At 45.3% G+C, this 20,570-nt stretch overlaps 1 protein-coding gene across 6 annotated transcripts in view; it reads right to left on the reverse strand.

The window, feature by feature from the left end:
* Positions 1–20,570, reverse strand: part of SLC8A1 (solute carrier family 8 member A1) — a 354,154-nt gene that overhangs the window by 291,238 nt on the left and 42,346 nt on the right. Inside the window, exon 1 of one of the 6 annotated variants that reach the window (XM_079791814.1) lies at positions 11,765–11,898. The exons of 1 other annotated variant lie outside the window; for it this stretch is intronic. The gene's annotated coding sequence lies outside the window, so the exon portion shown is untranslated. Of the gene's footprint in view, positions 1–11,073; positions 11,166–11,505; positions 11,583–11,764; positions 11,899–20,570 lie in introns of those variants that run through there. 4 more of the 6 variants (XM_079791813.1, XM_079791816.1, XM_079791811.1 and 1 more) reach the window with 4 other exon arrangements.

A 20,570-nucleotide genomic window follows, 5' to 3' on the forward strand; every position in this document is an offset into this window, starting at 1 on the left:
CAGTGCGACCATAGGTGCACCTCGATGCACTCCAAGTGGACCACATAGTTCCCAAGTTAATGCACCGGGGTCTGGGTTAGGACAACCAGAGCCCTAGAGACATCACACCACGCAGCCTATAGTCCTGCAACGGAGAGATTCCAAGAGTAGTGAGCGCCGGAGGCAGGGCCTTGGAGCATCTCTTGTGTCCTCTGTGGATCTTTCAGGGGCCTCGTGGTGGGCAATAATAACCATTTCAGATAATAATTTGTTCACCGTCCACTCTATAGAGAAAGAACAGCCTTTCTTTGATGTCTGACCTTATACACTGAAAAAAAAAATGATGTTGCATTCCTGCATTCATATCTGAGTCACCAAAAAAGATTTCCTACCTACAAACATTTTCCCCACTAGCTTGATGATATTTCCACTTAAGAAATTTGTTTGTTTGTTTTGAGTGAGGTATAGCCCTGTCTTTATTTTTAGTTCTAGAGAGTGAACCATTCATTTATTCATCAAGCATTTAATGAGTGGCCTCTATGTGCAAAGCACCAGACCAAACACTGGGGATAATAAAGATGATTAACACATGGTGTTTTGCATCGCATGAATTTACAATCCTCAAGTGATAGCTACTCCAGTGACCATGAATACTAGGAAGAATATGGAAAATCCCATAAAAAGCGGGGACTGGAAGGCTGACAAAAGCTGGAGAGAGTGAGAGGACATTTGGGAAGGAAGAAATGATGGAAAGCAATGCTTCTTCAACTTCAGTTCCTGGAAGAATCACCTGGGAAGCTCATCAAACCGCAAATAAGTGGGCCCGATCACCAGATATACGGTAGTGATAAAGAAGAACCCCAAAATTTGAATTGTAACCAGTTCCCCAGTTGATTCTGATATAGGCAGTCTTGGCACCTTGCCCTGAGAGAAACTGGCATAAAGGGTTGAAAGGGCAGAACTGGGTAGATGTGTCACAAAGGGCAGGGAGCTTGTTTAGCAAGCACAGACTGGAGAGCAAAAGAACTTAAATAAGGTACCTGATAGAAGGTGATGCCTAAACAATAGAGGATAGTGGTTGCTGTAATATCAGGGAGACGTTGATGTGAAATAAGGTATCACATAACATTTCCTTCTCACAAACTGGGACTCCAGGCAGCATTAAAACATGAAGCCCTTAGTGTGTAGGGGGGCGGGGGGGGGGAGCGGGGCGGGGAGGAGGGCAGAGAAGAATGAACCCATGCAGGAGATCACAGCACAACCCCCACACCACCCCACCCCACCCCCCCCCCAAAAAAAAAGCAGACTAAAGCACAGGGAATAACTTACACCTACTTCATAATTTTGCAAATGGTTAGTTCTGCCTTCTCTAAGTAAAAACAGGGGTAAGGATTGCTAGGGCAATTCATGGACATGTGACGAAGACCCAGCATGCATGGCGCTTTCAGAGACCTGCTTCCTAGGTTCCATACACAAGTCCTGAGCAGAGGAAGAAAACATGCAGAAACATGAGCCCCAAGCTAGAAGCCTTGGGCGCTGAGGAGAGCTGTGCTCTTTAAATGACAGGCTCTTTATGGGCTGTCATCTACTCCCCCATTCAGTTCCATTCAGCGGCAAATCCTTGTGGTCACTCATTTTGCTTTCTAGACTACTCCTTGGGACTGGGGAAGTTTTAATACAAAATCCAATTTCAAGCTATGTGATAGGAACCTTTAGAATGCCTTTTCAAAAAAAATAATCTTTTTAAACAAGGAACATGCTGGTTATGTGAGTAGAGGCTGGTGAATTTCATCAGCTTTTTTCCCTGAGTCATTAAGCTTCATCTTCAAGTAGATTGCTTTTCAGGAGATGGAATCCTATCAAACTTGAGGTTTCTAAGTCTTTTCAATTTTCCTGCAAATCACAGTCCTTGAAAGAATAAGATGCTCTTGAGGAGAGCAAAAGTAGGAAGTAAAAATAAATATTTCAAGAAGAACCTCAAGCTGATAGATGCTCAGGTAATGGTGACCCTTCATCAATATTCTATGTTACAATTTTCTAAAATTCCTGACAACATACTCAGCGACATGGCTCTAAAGCCAAGTGTATATGCACATAGAACAAATTAATTTTTAAAATAGAAGCAACTTAGAAAGGAGCTAGCCACATTTTATTATTTAGAGGAATAAATTGAATGGCTTATGGGAAACCATGAAATGTTTACACAAATCTCTGAGCATAGTTTATGAAACATAAAGTTTCTCTACAAAATAAGGCATCTAGTGTGTATGCCTTTTAAGCCAACCCTATACACGTGTAGTTAAGGAATTGTTTTAACATTGGCTTAAGTGTTATGACTTCAATGTTAATAGCTATGCCAAGACTATGAGGTTATTGTCTTTCTGTGATCAGAAGATCCGTAAGAGATGACCAATTAAAAAATTAAAAAATGTAAAGAAAAAAGTCCATGAAGAAAGAAATGTTAACCATTTCATCAACAAGTGAAGACAGTAACTTCTGCCTATTAGCCTTTGCTAAATTAAGGGCTGTTTTCATCCATTTCTATGACTAACAAGAGAACATTCAATCATTCCAGAAATGTATATTATGTGTCTTGGCAACATACAAAGCATTGGGACTACACCCATGAACTACATAGACCCAATCTCTCTCCTCTCGGAATTTATTATGTAGCTGGAAAGACAGGTAACAGGTGCTAATTTAATTGTTACAAAACACAGAAACATAATTATTAACTCTGATAAATGCTGTGAAGGAAAAACAGCATCCTACCAGAGCAAGTAACAGAAGACCTGACCTACTAGGGGAATAGGAAAGGCTTTGCTGAAGAAAAAACATGTGAGCTGAAATTTAAGACACGCAGCAGGAAGCCAGGCAAAAGGTTGCTGGAGTGCAAGGCCTTGCGTTGGCAGTTTTGCAGTGACCCTTCTCTGAAATGGGATTACGCACAGACCTACCTTGTTAGATACACTGCGGTATGAGGTCATGTTTTCAGAAAGGACTGAAAGCAGCTTCTGTCATTCACATGAGACTTTTCCCCTCTGAGGTCACGTCATGCAGCTGCAGTTAATTGCATTCTACCACACGGCTGGGGGGCAATGTGGTGGCTGGAAGGGTCACTGGCCCCGGGGGCCAGTCATGTGGCGTGGACAAGTCACGTTGCCTTTTCCAGCCTGATTTGAAAAATTGGGGAATTTTGCTAACAACCTGAAGCTGTGATATTCTAATGATTCTAATTCCTCACTTCGGCATCCGAGGTCATCATCCATACCACAGCACTGTTTACCTTCCCAGGTCAAGTGAGCTACCAAATGCAAAGTACCCAAACCGGTACCACATTTTCCTTTCTCGTGCCTTTCTCCCTGTCCTCCACGATCCATCTCAAAGGTCCAATTCCCCTTCATAAAACTTCTTTTATTGCTTGGAAGTCCATTCCCTAAAAGTCATCCAACTTTGTCCATTCCCCCTTTTCCTGACATGAAAACTCAGGCCAGGATAACCTAAAAGACTTTTCCAAAGACGCACATCTCCGAAATGACAGAGCTGGGCTCTAAAACAAGGTCTCCGAGTTTCTGGGTCATCTCTCTTCACGCAACACCCAACCAATTGCGAAGATTCCTCAAGCCCACTAATGTGGCCTTTGTATCTGTCGCAATCTACCTGTGTGTCAGGAGTAGGCAAACTACGGCCAACGGGTCAAATTTGTCAAATTTAGCCTACTACCTGTTCTTATAAAGCCCATGCAATTAATTTTTACATTTTAAATATTTGGGAAAAAATGAATAAACAATAATTCATGATGTGAAATTTTAGGATGTTCACATTTCAGGGTCAATATGTTTTATGGAACACAGCATGCCAATTCATTTAAGTCTTGCCTATGCTTTCTCACTACAAAAGTGTTGAGTAATTGTGACAGACCCCATAGTCCACAAAGCCAAAAATGTTATGTGGCCCTTTAAAAGACATGATGCATGTCATTGTGTATGTCCGTGTCTTCCTTAACCTGCTGTGGCAACCCCCACCATGTAGAGGCACACAGGCAGGAACAGGGGCTCTCTCACTACCTACCTATCATGTAATAAGAAGCCATCCTTATTGAGCACTCATGTGCCAGGAACTGTTCCAAGTTTTACAAGTATTAATGTATTATTCCTTACAAAAACCCCAGAAGGCTCTTTACTATTATTATTATTTCCACTTAATAGATGAAGAAAATGAGGCACAGGTGTTACATATGCCATTTGCTCAAACAATGTTAGTCTGAGTACTCTAGGGTCCTTCATTTTATTCATCAATATCCTCAATCTAGAAGCAAAGTCATAGTTCTCTTTGCACTCTGGGAAATCACTGTTATTCATCCGGAGAGTCCTAGGGCCAGAAACACAGGCACATTTCTGGAGCTTTCTACATTACCTAGGGGGGAAAAGGGAGATGTGATTTTGGTGAAATGACTTCAGAGGCATCGATCTGAATTCATCGACCTCCAATTTCACTCTTATAAAGTAATTTCATTTCATATGCCCTTCATATGTTTATTTAAAAAAAAATACACAAAGAGGTGATATCTGTTGTCCTCTCCAGAGCAGCTAGCTGTGGTTCTAAGCAGGAAGAGGACTGGTGAGGAGGAGCCCTTAAAACAGGCCACTGAGAGCTAGCTGGACATTGGGCAGGAGAAAGACAGTGAGGAGTCAGGGGGAAAAGAGCCTTCAACTTTGCCCGGCACCAACTCACAAAGCTCAGCCTTAAGGGGCTCCCATCCCCCAACAACTGAAAGGTAGATGGAGAGGTTTTGAGAGACACGTGCTAAATGACTGAGCACCTGTCCAAACGCTACCCTTTTGCCCCAGCTGATGCTACTCCCTCGGGGGCTCTACCACAGTCCAGGGGGGAAGTTTAGGTTTGCATGTAGAGTGAGCAATCAGACTGATTCTCTAAACCTGCTGCTGGAGTGGATCCTACCCATCGAGCAGAGCAGACAAAGAAGAGTCCCAGGTACTGTGCTTAGGGGGAAGCAGCTGTGAAGAGCCGAAGACGCTCAAGACACTCAAGGGAGAAAGCACCAGAGCCGTTCAGTGCTAAACACAGAATAAACAGCTGTAACGGCACAGAAATCAGAACCATCAAACCTAAGAGAGGAGCAGGCGGGCAGGTGTCACTTGCCTGACCTCAGTCTGTTACAGCTTCTCTCCTTCAAAGCTGTGCTGGCAATGAATCATAACTTTTGGTTTCACGTGCAAAATACATCTGTGGGATGGCTTACGGTACCATTTGTTCCAGCTCCCCAGCTCCCCGGGGCATGGTCCTGACTGTGACAGACAGCGGATTTGAAGTCTAGAAATGGCCCTAACATTGCCCCAGGTTTGTCCTTGTCATAAATTAACTGGGGCTGCTTATTTCAAAATAGCTAGACTTTATGTAGTGTGAAAGTCCCTTTCACTCTCTGAGCACAAACTAAAATGCCTCCTCCTCCATGAAGCCTTTCCCAGTGTTCCCTTCTTCCTTTCAACCCTATAGTACTTTGCTCATTAGTTGCAGCGATCTAGCTCACTCAGCTAGGATTTACTTGTTCTAGACCAAGCATGTCAAACTCAAAGGCTAACACGGACCAAATAAATGAGGCATGTGGCCAGTGGGCCACGAGTTTGACATGCTTGTTCTAGACCCGTGGTCAGCAAGCTCATTAGTCAACAGAGCCAAATATCAACAGTACAACGATTGAAATTTCTTTTGAGAGCCAAATGTTTTAAACTTAAACTTCTTCTAACGCCATTTCTTCAAAATAGACTCGCCCAGGCTGTGGTATTTTGTGGAAGAGCCACACTCAAGGGGCCAAAGAGCCGCATGTGGCTCGCGAGCCGCAGTCTGCCGACCACGGTTCTAGACCATGACATCCCTAAGAACAGAGAATGTGGCACAAACATGTGGCTCTGAACATCCTCAAAAACTGGTACCACCACCTATTAAGTCTTGGATAAATTACCTAGCGGAGTCATCATCTTGACCTCTAAACTTGGAAAATCATGCTTCCCTTGCAGGGCACTTATAAGCATTAAATGAGAAAGTGTGTACCTATTGCTTAGATTGGTCCCTGGAACATAGTGGGTGCTCAACAAATGCCAAATAACACCCCTCCCCACCCCATCGTCCGTATTCTCTGAAAAGCCCGGCATACACTGAGTGCTCAATAAATACCATGGTTGGTTGAAATAAATTGCTGAATCACCCTCTTGTCTGTTTGACTTCATCTCACATTGGACTCAACCAGGCAATTATTAATTATGCTGACTTCACATACAATGACAACTACAAAGTGATTACTTTTTCTGTCTTTTAAAAAAAATAAAGATGTATTCCACTATTTCCATGTATTTTTCTATGTCTATTACTTATGCAAGAAATCACTAGTCTGCATTGGAATGGTACTAGCTTTCTAGGTTACTGGTATGAATATTCCAAAATGAAACAGGAGAAGGCAGTCAAGATTTTACGGATATCGTTCACACTAGGGAAAACGATTTTGCCCATTTCTCAGAAGACTTTAAAAAGATTAAAGTTGCAAGAAAGGATCAAAGTTTTGTCCCCCGTGCTGCTCCAGTTGTAAAACGTCAGTGCTGGCGTTTATCTTTGCCTCTGGCTACTCTGAGCAGCCCTGCTCCCAGGTCCCTCACACTTCCCCACCGGAAGGGCCCTCTGAGGCCACTAACTAGACTAGACGACAACCTAGTTTCAAAATCCTTTCACTTCCTCTGCATCTTCCTGTGTCCCCGGCCCCCAGGACCTTTCTATCTGCCAGCTGATCCTATTAACCAATTGAAGTGGTACAAAAATGAGTAAGATGTCAACGGTTTGTGAGAATTAACGGTAGCTCCTTCTTAGGTAATATTGCCTTTTATTATAGCTCAACTGGGTAGAATGACTTATTCAAAGAAATATCTCTGATAGTGAGAATTTCAAATCCTACGTTGGTGGATGGATAAATGCTTTGTGCCTAGGGATGTTTTGCCCTCCTACTATCACTTTAGACTGTTACCTGTAATGTACTTGTCCTTGACCCACAGACACATTTCCTTCTCCTCAGGACTTTTCTTCTTCTCCTCCTGAAACTGGTTAGGAAGTTTCAGGAAAAGAGAAAATATGATTCTTGTGAACCTTTGTTGATCTTGTTACTTACTTACTACACTCTCTTGGCTGGGTAGGTCAAAGGACAATCACAAACACAGGTACACTAGTAAAACACTTAGGGTTCAATACAGAACTATCAGCAAAGCGAGCCTACCAAAAACACGTGAGGCAGTGAGGGCTGTGAGAATATCTCCCAAGTTAACCGAACACATTGGGAAAGGCACTAACCTCCTCATTTGTATTCTGAACTGCTCTTGATAAAAACATACTGGGAAGAGTAACTTACCCTAGGAGTCCCCAGTTCAGAAACGGGCTGTTTGATTTACAAACCCTAGTGAGACACTCATCGTTGATTAGTTTGAGTCTTCAAAATATATATTATGTAAAATATATTTTGTGTGCGCAAATGAGAGGATAGAGGGAGAGGGAGTCAGGAAGAGAGAGAGAGAGGTGTGTGCACGTGCACACACACACATACACAGAGGTACCTTTCGGAAGAGAAAGTAAACTGGAAATAATCCCATTGAACTTGATGAGGTCCCACCAGAGTAGCCCTGAGTCCAAGTCAAAATTTCAGGCAGACTCCAAAAGCTCACATTCCCAGAATCCATTCCCTTCCAATGGGTCTAAATCGCAAATGTGTCTCCAGGCCCTAGACACCCCTCTGTTCAGACAGAAAATTGGAAACAGCTTGCTCAGCAACCCTTTGGCTTGGTGAGCCACAATTACTCCTGAGAATTCGAATCCAAATGAAAGGCAGCTAAGGGAGTTCTAAAGGATGCTTGGATGGGATTCTGGTACCTTGGGAGAGTCAGGGAGAATATTTGCCACAAGAGGGAGCAGGAGAATTTGGTCAGATGGGAGACAATGTTGTAGAGCTTCTGATGAGGGGTCTATGAGGTCTGGATGAATTGGGAAGATGTTCTGGCAAGAGACATTTATCCCTTAGAAGACAAAATAAAATTTAAAAAGCACGAAAGGATCAGGAAGAAGAGAGAGATCATTGCGTGTTGATTCCTAAGTTCCTAGCACATGTAAAGCAACAATTTAATTTTGAGTTAAAAGCAACATACACACACTCTGCAAAAATACAAACGATGAAAGCTATGTGTTCTGCCCTCCTGTTTTAATTGTGTATTTCTTTGTCCTGATTTAATTTGTGTTGATCTTACCTAGTTCCATGCTGATGAGGCAGATGGCTTATTACCTACATGCTATCCTCCCTTCTATCTGAAGGCATCATGGAGAAAGGGCTTCTCTCACTGAACTGCAACATGCAAATCAGATAGTAAAGCCCTGAAATTCACTTTCTTTGGAAGAAATGCATCCGTGAGTTAAAGGAATGCTTTCACTTGCTTTAAAGGGGGAATGCAACTTCATTGGATCTGTAGAGCTTTCCTCATCATTTATTTTGTCAAAGAAACACATGAAGTACTTAGAGGGAAGGAATCATGCGTTTACTTTGCAAGATAAATAAAAGTCTATTTTTGTCTGATAAAAAACATGTTAAATATAGCTTGCTAACAAAATGCTGAAGCTTTCTTGGAATATTTTTTCTCTCTCAAAACATAGTAAGCTTAAAAGAGCAATTAACGTAATTCTTGCAAATGGTCCTGTAGGTGTTACTGACTACATTTCACCTTCCTTCTGTGATTTTATTTGGAGGTAAAATACTGCACTGCTATGCATTTTATTCCCCTTCATAGTCAGCAAAAGGGTCATCTAGTTCTCAATCTTCATCCAAAAAGATACAGTGGAAACAATTAAATAGTAACAGTGAAAAGTAAATAGACAGGTAGACAGTTTGATAGGTACGTAGGTAAATAGGTGATAAAGTATTGCCTTCATATTCTTTTCATTCCTTCCTCTCCTCTTCCAACCCAGCTAAGCTTGCAAGACAGAGTAAATGAAGTCTGATTGTCACGGACACTTCCATCCTTTGCAACATCTGCACAGCTCAACAGTGAATAGTAGTTTACCTTTGTCTAGTTTCCGCCACCCCCCCTTAGGAATTAAGCATTCCATATTCAATAAAAGACAACAGCCATTTTAGGGGGGAAGGCATGAATCCTCTTATAGTAGCTGAAAGAAATCTTAGCTAAAGAGCTCTTAGATCCAAATGGAATCCTTCAAGCAGGCAGACTTTATAAAATGAAAACCATTTGAGTGAGAAAACACATCTTGCTTCTTGACAAAATAAATGAATCTTCGCCCTCCCCCCCCCAATCTTTTCACTCACGACCCCCCCCCCCCAACACACACACAAATGAAGCTAGCTCTCCCTTCCTTCCTCCTTTCACACCAGCCTCACCTCCCAATTAAGCAAGTTGGGCAAAACCCACAAAGCTAAATCCAAGTAGCACAGGATTTGAAAGAGGAACCTAAAGACAGTCATTCCAATTTTTGCTTTGTTTTCTTATCTGAAATGAATGAAACCCTTAGATACATTTCCTCCTTTCTGGACTTGCTGTGGGAATGGCTTTGGAAGAGAAAGAGAAAGCAGCTTGTGAGGGGGGAGGAGTGTGTGTGTGTGTGTGTGTGTGTGTGTGTGTGTGTTGGGGACATGGGTGGGACCTACACTTAGTGAACCCCCTCCTGGTTTCCTCCCAAGGTTTCCCGCAGGAAATCTTCACACAGAAGCTGGAGGGTGGATGTCCTATTGCTCATATTTGGAGATACTCAAGCTCTGCCTTTAACCAGATCATATCAGAGTCTCTCCCTACTCTGCCAGCTCCTCCATGATCGAGATGCCTGTACTGTCTTTGCCATAGCTGTCATTGTTTAAAGAGCTTCTTCCACTACACCTCCTACTGATGCCCTTTCTTCTCTTTTTAGTCTTTACACCTCCAGCAGGACAAAGTTTGTATTGTCATGTTCACAACCACCAGTGGCTGACTAGCAGGAGTGAGACAGAGCCACCAGCAAGAGAGCCAGGCTAAGGGGGGGTTAAAACAGATACCTAGTGCAAAGCATGACTTTCTTTCCAGCGACTGCAGGCACCATGCACATCGCTCTCTTAAAAAAAAAATTCTTCCTTAAATGTGATCACTCTGCCCTTAACCCAACCACCGCCACTTTGTCTGGAGAGGGAAATATGAATTGCCAGCCCAAACCATTCATCAGTCAACAGACTCCAAGGGGGGTGGGGGGATTTGAAAATCAAGGATGCAGACATTCTGTGTTTTTAAAAAGCATGGCCTGGGCGGATTTGGGTTCTTCAGCCTACTGTCCACCCATAAGACCTCCCTCTTCTTCATTAAGGTGGAACCAAGAAGGGTATCCTCACATTTCAGAGCACAGACCATTTCCCTAAAGCCCCCGAGGCAGATAATGGAGCTGCAAAGTTCCCTTCCAGTCTCGTGGATGGGGGGAGATGCCTGTGTGTGCAGAATCCACAACGCACACCCAGCAGAGCGCTCAGAAAGGGGGGCCCTTCAGCCCACTCCCCGCTGCATTTCCCCCTGGTCCGTCCCCGGCCCGGGCCACACCTCCCTCGGCTCCGCAGTGTGAAAAGAGGGCGCTCGCAAGCGTGGCCTGGGGGGAAGACCACCGGGGAGGACGAGGAGGGGGGTGACCTCGGAGCCCCGTTCCTGGGGATGCCTGGACCCGGCAGCGCTGCAATCCGGGTGGATTTAGATCTTCGCGCCCTCAATCCTAAGAGCCCAGGGCGGTGCAGGGTGCAGCATCTCTCCCGGGCCGCCCTTTCTCCCCCGGCAGCCGGCACTGGCGGGGAGGGGAGGCACCCTCACACCCAGACACACGAGCCCGAGCAATCTCACTCCCCGAGAACCCCGGACACCCGGAAAATGTGTGCGCGCGTCCACACACACACACACACACACACACACACACATTCAGGAGCCGGTCCTTTGTCAAAGCGGCGGGAAGTGCAGCCTTAAGCACAACAAATGGCAAACAGTTGGCGGTCTCGGACCAAATCCCTCCGGCTCGCCCACCCTAAGACCCTACCTGGTCTGCGGGAGCGTGGCTGGACCGTCCCCCGTTCCTCCACGCGAGCAGGCAACACCGCGCACGCCCTCCTCTTAAATCGCCCCCGGCCAGGAAGGGGTCGCTCCCATCTTCAGGGGAGAGAGAGCTCGAAGCCGGCGGCGGCGGGCAGCTCCCGCGCAGGGCAGGCTCCCGTGCAGCGCCGGCGCGAGCAGGAGCGGCGGCGGCCGGCAGCCGGTGCGCGCGGGCGGGAGGCAGGCGCGGAGGCCGGGAGGCTGGGAGGGCCGGGGCCCGGGCGGCGCGCGCGCTCTCCTCCCCCCGCGCACACCCGCCCGCCCGCCCGCCGCCCGCAGCCTCGCACTGGCTCACACGCGCGCTCGGCCCCGCCGCCGCGGCCCGCCGGGTCCCCGCGCCCCGGCCCCCTGCGCGCTCCCCGGCGCCCCGGGCAACCACCTGGCAGGGGAGCCGGCGCGTTTCGGGAGCGCCGAGCGGGTGGGGAGCCCTTCCAACCTCCCGGCCTCCGCCGCTGAGATTTTTCCGATTTCCTCCCGGCTCTCGGCCCCGCAGTGCGTTCCGGTCGCGCGCTAGCAGCTCTTCCGCACCCAGCCCGTGGGTTCCACGCACCGACCCGCGCGGCAACTTTTCTTTTCAACCTTTCTCGCCTCACCCGCAGACAGAGCCCCGACCCCCAGCTCGCCTGCCCATTTCTCACCTCTGCAATTGTGCATCAGATACGTCTTTCTCCCTTGACTCTAGCCCTCATGCTAAAGGAAGCTTTCTTTTAGCAAAGGGATCTGGGGCTGTACCATCGCTTTTTCCCTTAAATCCTCACTCCGTGTTTTCCCGCATATCAGACTTGCAGAGTAACACGCCGGGTAGTAGCCGCTGACGCAAGCAGATAAGGCTGTGGGGGTTGGGAGAGAGGTATTCCCCAGCCAAGAACTCGGGGAAGATCCTCCGGGCCGGTATTTCCCTCCAAGAGGGCAGCTCACCTGGGAATAATGATCAAGAGGCTGTTTAATGTGAAAGCCACGCAGCTTTTCAACTACAGAGAGGAGTAACAGCTGAGCACTAAGGTCGAGTTGGGAAAGGTCTGATGCAGAAATCCACGAACCATTCACCGCCCTTTCCAAGAGAAGCATTATCATTGCCAATACATCACTTCCCCATAATTAATAAAGGCGCGCTGCACCAGGCCCCGGCTCTCTTTGACAGCTCATTCATCCTTACAAATCCTTAATGACTTGGCAGGATGGAAAGGCTAGACCTACTGTGGAGTTCGCAAACCTGGCTGCACGTCAGACACCTGGGAAGCCGGTTCAAAACGCAGATTTCAGCGTCCCCTCTTGAGAGTCTGATGCTGTAGCTCTCAAGCAGGACTTTTTTTTTTTTTGCATTTTTAAAGCACCAGTAGATGTTCCCTGCTGGTGTGACTCGTCAAGGTGTGTGTATGGAAGTGAGGGGGCTGGGGAAGGTGAGGGAAGGAGAGAGCTGCAGAGCACTAGGCAGAAAGTTAAGTTCCTTAGCAGAATCCTCCCCCATACTTACAGTGCAGATCTGGGGCAGCCAGCCCACAGGAAAAAGAGATTCTGACCAGGAACCCCACTGTTTGACTCTGAGGCTAAGAGGGCCCTAATGGAAGGAGCCCTCCTCTGCCTCTATCCCAGTGGCTCTCAATCCTGACCATCCCTTAAAATCTCCTCGGGAGCTTTTAAAGGTCCCAGTGCTTAAGCCACACCCCAGACCCATTGCCTTGGAATCTCTGGGGGTGGGACCCAGGCATCAGTAAATTTTTTTTGTTGTTCCCTGGTTGATTCCTATGTTTGTTTTTGTTTTTATATTTTTATTGATTTCAGGGAGGAAGGAAGAGGGAGAGAGATAGAAGCGTCAATGATGAGAGAGAATCATTGATCAGCTGCCTCCTGCATGCCCTTCACTGGGGATGGAGGCCACAATAGATTCTGTGCTCTTGACCGGAATCGACCCGGGACCCTTCAGTCCGCAGCCCGACGCTCTATCCACTGAGCCAAACTGGCTAGGGCCTTGGTTGATTCCTAGGTAACCTAGGTTGAAAGTCACTGTTCTAGGCCAATATTCCTCAAACAAGCATGTGTGTGTGAATAGCATGGGGAGTGTCATTTCTTCTGCAGCAGATCTGGAGCAGGCCTGGGATCTGCACTTTGGCATCACGTACTAGTGATGGTGCTGCTGCCGGAATGAGGCCCTCACCTGCATTAGCAGCAAGGGTCTCCGGAATTCCAGCCAGGGGTTATGGGCACTGGGCTTGGTGGAGGAAACTGGAAGCCTCTTCTTGTCTTGCGTGTTCCCAGGAATCATTCCTCTCTAAGAACAATTCCCTTTCCTCGCTATGAGTTAAACTTTCTTGGAAGCCACTCTGCGCACAAACGTTTTCATTAGGCTGCACTGACCGGTGGGTGTGAACAGAATCACACGTGGGGAGACACAGGTCACAGCCAAAAATGAGAGCATCAGCCAAAAATCACTTAGGGCCGTGGTCGGCAAACTGCGGCTCGCGAGCCACATGTGGCTCTTTGGCCCCTTGAGTGTGGCTCTTCCACAAAATACCATTGCCTGGGCGAGTCTATTTTGAAGAAGTGGTGTTGGAAGAAGTTTAAGTTTAAAACATTTGGCTCTCAAAAGAAATTTCAATCGTTGTACTGTTGATATTTGGCTCTGTTGACTAATGAGTTTGCCGACCACTGACTTAGGGTCCTGACTTTAAGGGAATGTGAAAAGGCAGACGTTTGGCTCATACTCAACAAATGGGGCTTGGAGAGTAAAGTGGTTGCTTTCTAAATGACAGAGAGAAGAGCATATAACTAAAGACCCACCCAGAGGAAATGGGGCAAAGCTAACTGAAGGAGATGAGTGAGAGAGCTAAATGAAAATGTGTGTGGAGTACATCTCATTGGAATAGATTCTGTGCAAAGGGTGTGGTCTATCATTGCTGTTATGGACCACTTAGGGAAAGCTCTGATTTTCTTGAAACTATAAGCATGCTTGTGATGTGGGATGAAGAGAACCCTGTTCTCAACGTCTTTATTCCAGTGGTCCAAGGACTTTATTCCAAAGTCCATCTTGGCAGTAGCCAAGAAAGCATGAAGGCTACATCTTGAGTCTCTTTATTCCTCCTCTTCCAGCCAAGACTGAGAGCAGGTCAACTTGGATTATTGGGGGGAAAAACTTCCATTAAATGGTCCTCTCTTTATCTAGAACCTTTAAAGGCCACCTAGTGCCTAGTGATTTGGCACCCATTTTGATTTGGCTCGATATTTGAACCCCTAATTTTTATTTTGCCTTTCATTTCTCATTAAAGGCATCTCTCTAAGGGTTCCAGGGCCCTGAGGCAAATCAAACCTTTTGCTCCCTCCTAAATGTCAAGCATGACTGGATTTTTATTGCAAGAATTATCAAAGGCTACATCACTGGCACGAGGCTCTAGCGAAGGAAATTGTGAGGCTGCTGCCGGCTGCGGCTTTGGAAAGAAGAAATAGTGTATGTAGAAAGGTGGTGATTTACATTCCACTGGCAGTAGTATTTCTTAATTGTATCCTTGGATATTAATTGCCATTCTTTCCTTTGGACTTGAGATGCAGAGTATAGGTTTCCACAGTTATGTATCCAAACAGTATGCCAGGACCATTTGGGGATTCCACTAAGACTTGATAGATTCTAAAGATGGCACAGGTTTTCATGAACCATTTTCCTGAAAATCTTCAGGAGATTTAATTAACTTGTCTTCAGACCAAAGTATAAACCTTGTGGATTAGGCCTAACTTTTTATCCAGTCTGTGGAAAAATTAGACATATGATCAGGGGTACCACATTTTTAAAAAAAGTTTAATATTTTACTAAAACACCCACTAATTTTTTTCATCACAGGGAAACTTTATTCTGTTATCATGTAATTCCTTTCAATTTAGTTTGAATTACTTAGGTCAGACGTGCCATCACTATTTTTTTCAATGCTTGGTGCCTCTTAAGTGTGTTAATATACAACTAGTCCTTCCTGACCTCATTGACCATTTTGCCAGTTGTTACCATTCAGATCTCTGCTCATTTATGGTCTGAGTCTCATACTGATTTGTACGTAAGAGAAAATGTCTTCAGCCTGGCCAGTTAGTAGAGCGTGGCATTAACCATGTCCCCACACCTAGGGACCTCAGGGACAACAACAATAAAAAAAAACCATTTGTCCTTTGGGTTTCTTTGTTGTTGTTGTTGTTGTTGTTGTTGTTTTGCTACTGGTGGGACCCAGGGGTTTTTGCTTCAGGGGTGACAAGATTATTGGTTTACTTCTAAGTGCTACTGTTCCTTCTCTGGGGTCTTACCCCTGCAATTCAACTTTTTCTTCTCTGTTTTGTTTTGAACAGTTGAGCACCACCACAGTGGAACCCCAGCCGGTAAGCCGACCCTGCTATTGCGTGGGAGCAGCCTTATTCATAGACTAACAGTTATGACCCATTCTCCTCTGTGCTCCATTGCTGTGAGGTCACCCGCTTCCTATGAATTTGTCACAGTCTTTGAATAGCAGGTGCCTGCACTTCTGCATCTGAGTGATTAAAGTCAAGGGTTGGGTTTGTACAAAATCCTAACACTTGCATTTCTCATTTTTGCCCCTTTTTATATTAAAGACACATCTGGCCTGTATCCCACAACTGTACCAAATGGTAAGATTGCCAATGAATAACTCAATAGCAGAATCATTATCTAGAGCAGCTAGGGGGTCAGAAAATAACAGAGACTAGTTAAGAGGTAAGGTTTGGAGTCAGAATATCTGGAGTCAGAATATCACCTTTAGCTGTGTGACCTTGGGGAAGTTTCTTAACCTCTCTGAGTCACAATTTCTGTTAGGAAAACCTATTTGGTAAAATTTTCCTTCAGGAATCTAGAGGGGGGATAAAATGTATGTAATGTACTTGACATAGTTCCTGAGTATAGTAATTATTTAATAAATTTTGTTGCTTATATAACTATTAATAAAGTTCCATAAAATGTCATAAAGTCTTTTTAAAAGTTTCTACATAATTAGGTTCCACATATTCAGACCATCTCATTACTGATAATAATTATGCTATCATTTTTGTTATACAGAATTCTGTACAACAAATAATCTAGGAAAATTGATGCCCCTACAGCATTAAAGTATTTCCCATCTTCAATAAAAGAAGCTACTTGTACGCATTCTGATTTTGTTAAGTACAGAGTGTGGTTATGTGACTGATAAAGGGGGCGCTGCATTCTGGCTGCATCATAATATTTATTTTCCTTTATGTCTGGATATCAACTTGGTCCCAACTCCATTATAATCTGCGGGTATAAGTTCCAATAGAGCCATTTTAAACAAAGTTCACTGCAATGAAGATTTTGGTTGTCACATGAATGTTACTTACCGGGGATCTTATTAGAACATAAACGTCCTCACTGAGTCTGCACAGACTTCCCTCAATATTGATTCAAGGACTCTCCATCAATAGGGACTCAAGATGAAGCCCTGGGGTGCTCTGTACCAGGCAGTTGTTCCTTGCAATCCAGTTCTGAAGCAATGTCCCCGAGAGATGGCACTTCAGCTTCTTCAATAAATCTCTTTTATAAGGCATCGTCTATGATGTATAGCTTCCTCTACATCTCCAATTGCTGGGCACTGATTAGAATCTTCTGAGAACTGCCAATGTTTTAGTGATTACCGCAGTGCCCAGACAGTAGCCCTTGAAAATAGTCATAACAAAAATACCTAAGGGGGAAATAGACTGAACTTAAGGTGTCTTAATCCATGGTTTTAATGATGTTGATTCTGCTACCTCTGGAAATGTCTGGAAATAACAATACTATCTGCTCTTGTCTCTTTAAAAATTCAGAGTCTTATCTAGTGTAACCTAAAGAGTCCTTAGCGATCATGGGCAGAAAAGCTCAGAAACTACATAAACTACATTTTTTTCCTTTCCTTTTAACATACTGTCCTGTCACACCCACAAAAGCTTAGCCATCTTTGAATAAGATTTACAATTTTTGAGTGTAATATCTACATAAACAATATCTACATTGTTTATGTAGATATTAAAATTATTAGCCACTTGCAGCCTAAGTTTTATATAAGAAATCCTTACGAACTAGTTGGGTGAGCTATGATTACTCTCATTTTAAAGACTAAGAAAGAAAGTACAGAGGTTTGCCCAGTTCTGGCTATACAGAAGTATCAGTTGTGTTGTTTTAAAATAATACTGAAGACCAGGCCAACTCTTCAAGATTCTGTTCCCGTAGACCTGGAGTGGAGTAAGGGCTCTGGTATTTTTTTTAAGTTCCCTAGGTGGTTCTAAGGTTCAGCCAGAGCTGAGAACCACTGGCCTAAGATCAAATTGGTAATTAGTAGTAAAGACAAGTGAAAAAAAAAAAAAAACTCTTTATATCTGCCTCAATGCTGTTTCTATTCTGCTGCCCCTTTGAACATTGATATTTAACTAAAAATAAAAATGGGGACTTCTCTTGGAAATTCAAGAGAACTTACAAATGTTTGAGGGTCTTTCTGAGTCTCCATGAAGCACAAGTGGGTACTGTAACTGACCTGACAGAGATATATAAGCAGCATGGACGATGGAGTCAGGAAAATGAAGCTCAGGACTGCACGGCCTGTCTGTCTTGTTGAACACTCAATCCCCAGCACCTAGAGCAATTTTGGGTGCCTGGTAGCTGAATTCATAAAGCACATACTATCCCCTGTATGGGGACTGGCCTATATGGGGAGACTCTTTGGCCCTTGTCCAGTGCAAATTGCAACTTAATAGCAATCATCTCCTTATAGCACAGTGACGGCCCTGGTTAGCAACTGACATTGTCACCGTATCCACATCCAAAGTTCTGCCTGGCCACCTGCTCTGCAATGACAGATTGTCTGTGACATTGCAGGAGGCCAGACCACATGGAGATGGCAATCTGACCGAGCCTCCGGCTTGTGCCTGTAAGCTGACCCTTTGTTGGTTATCTCAGGAATTACTTATAAGCTCCTGTTTGGCCCAGTTTGTAAGCATGTCAGAGAATCTCTTATTTCCTATTAAGAAGGGTTCTTTAGGTGTATATTTTATGGGTATTATACTTGTAATTTTCACTTACTATTTTTCAAGAAACTTGAGAACTTCCTGCTATGTTCAAAGTCAGTGGTTCTTACTCAAGACAAGAAGCTGGGTAGAGCAGATACAAAAAACACACAGTTGAGAATAGTCGTATTACTAATTTGCTTCATTCTTTCACGTATCCATTCAACAAATATTTATGAGGACTTACTCTGGGCCAGGCACTGTACGAGACCCTGGAGATACAACAGTGAAAACATCAGTAAGAGTTCATGCCCTCCTGGGACTTGCATTCCATTAGAAAAACAAGAGGCAGTGCACAAAATAAACACATCAGCACAATCTAGGATGTCAGATGCAGATACTGCTATGGAAGACACGAAGCAAGGAAAAATGATAGAGACTTCAGGCACGAAGACTAGTTTACATGGTCAGTTTGCAGGGACCTGAATGAAGTCAGGATTTCTCAGTGACAACCCCTTTTTTGAGAGTCTCCAAAAGATGAAATGGTAGAGCACAGTGTTGTCTGATCATTTGTTTCTGCCCTGAGATGCGGTTCCTTTAGGAATTCGCACCTCAAAGCCATTGGCCTCCATCAGGGTCAGCTGCAGAGCCCTGGCCACAGGGCTTCCACCCCCGCATTCAGAAGCATTTCATATGACATAAATCCCAGAGATGCTCCAAAAAGGCAGACGGCTCCAGAGGTTGCACATCAGGTGGTTGTATTTATTCTAAGGCAGAGCTACTGCAAGAATTCTGAGTGTCCCCTTTGGATTTACTGAAAGAACAGCATCTCGTTAGGGTAACTAGATGGGGAAACGACATCAGGGGTCTCTCATGGATGAACCTTGTGCCAAAAAGTCAACAGCCCTGGTGCCCAGGGAGGGAAATCACAGATGTGTAACTTAATGATGGTTCCAGTGCTTTTCCCCATGAGTTTGTCTGTTCGCCACACTTCCTTTTCCTTCTTCTTACATTCTTACCTGAGATTACACAATACACATAGTATGAACACACACGCACACACACACGCATGCACTCACATACACAAACTCTTATGCAAGCTCACACACTCATCCACACACATAGTTCTTAACTGTTGCTAAATATTTAATTATGGGAAAAATCACCATTTGCAACTTTGCAAATAACACATGGAAATAATAGCTGACCTCTTTTCCCCCTCTAATTTTATTTAACACTAAAGGCCCAGTGGGTGGGGTCCCTAGGCCTGGCTGGCGATCAGGGCCGATCAGGGCTGGGCCGATCGAGGCCTGCTGGTTGGGGGGAGGAACAGGGCATGGGAGGTTGGCCGCCGGCCCCGAGGAGGAAGCCAGCCCTCAGCCCCCCTGGGAAAGGGGCTGTGTCTGCCACCACCCACCCCCAGTTCCCTGTCCCAGTCCGGGGCCTGAAGACCCCGGTGGGGTCGTGAGAGGAGGCAATGGTCGCTGGGCCGGGTGTGGAAGGAACAGATGCCAAAAGCCACTGCCGCTGGCTGGCTGCAGGAGGTCACTTAGGCTTTTATATATACTGTATACTAGAGGCCCGGTGCATGAAATTCATGCACAGGGGTGAGTGTGTCCCTCAGCCCAGCCTGCACCCTCTTCAATCTGGGATCCCTCAAGGGATGTCCGACTGCCCGTTTAGGCCCAATACCGGTGGGATCGGAGGATCGGGCCCAAATGGGCAGTCAGATATCCCTCTCACAATTCAGGACTGCTAGCTCCCAACCACTCGCCTGCCTGCCTGCCCCTAACCGCTTTTGCCTGCCAGCCTAATCACCCCTTAACTGCTCCCATGCCGGCCTGATCACCCCCAACAGCCCTCCCCTCCCGGCCTGGTCCCCCCCAACTGCCCTCCCCTGCAGGCCTGCTTGCTCCTAACTGCCCTCCCCTGCCGGCCCGGTCACCCCTAACTGCCCTCCCCTGCAGGCCTAGTCCCCCCCAACTGTCCTCCCCTGCAGGCCTGATCACCCCCAACTGCCCTCTCTTGCAGGCCTGGTCCCTCCCAACTGCCCTCCGCTGCCAGCCATCTTGTGTCCACATGGGGATGGCCATCTTTGACCACATGGGGGCAGCCATCTTGTTGGAGTGATGGTCAATTTGCATATTACCACTTTATTATATAGGACTAGTAGATTAATGGTTTTTTATTTGGCAGATCTTAAATATTTGGTTTCAGTTCTACTTAGAGGTTCCTAGGTCAAAATAGATTATGACCCATTCACTTGTCTCTTGAAATGAACACTGATAGATGTGAAGCCTAAAAGATACAAAACCTTAAATTTTGTATCTTCGGGATCTTAAGATAAATGTTTGTTCTTCTTGTTTCTTTGGCCAAAACAGACAAACAACAACAACAACAAAAAACTTGGAATGTAGAAATTGCTCAAGGAAAGGCAAATTTGTATGGAAAATTATTCAACACATC

This window comes from Cnephaeus nilssonii (assembly GCF_951640355.1).
Source record: "Cnephaeus nilssonii genome assembly, chromosome: 15".
Lineage (NCBI taxonomy): Eukaryota > Metazoa > Chordata > Mammalia > Chiroptera > Vespertilionidae > Cnephaeus > Cnephaeus nilssonii.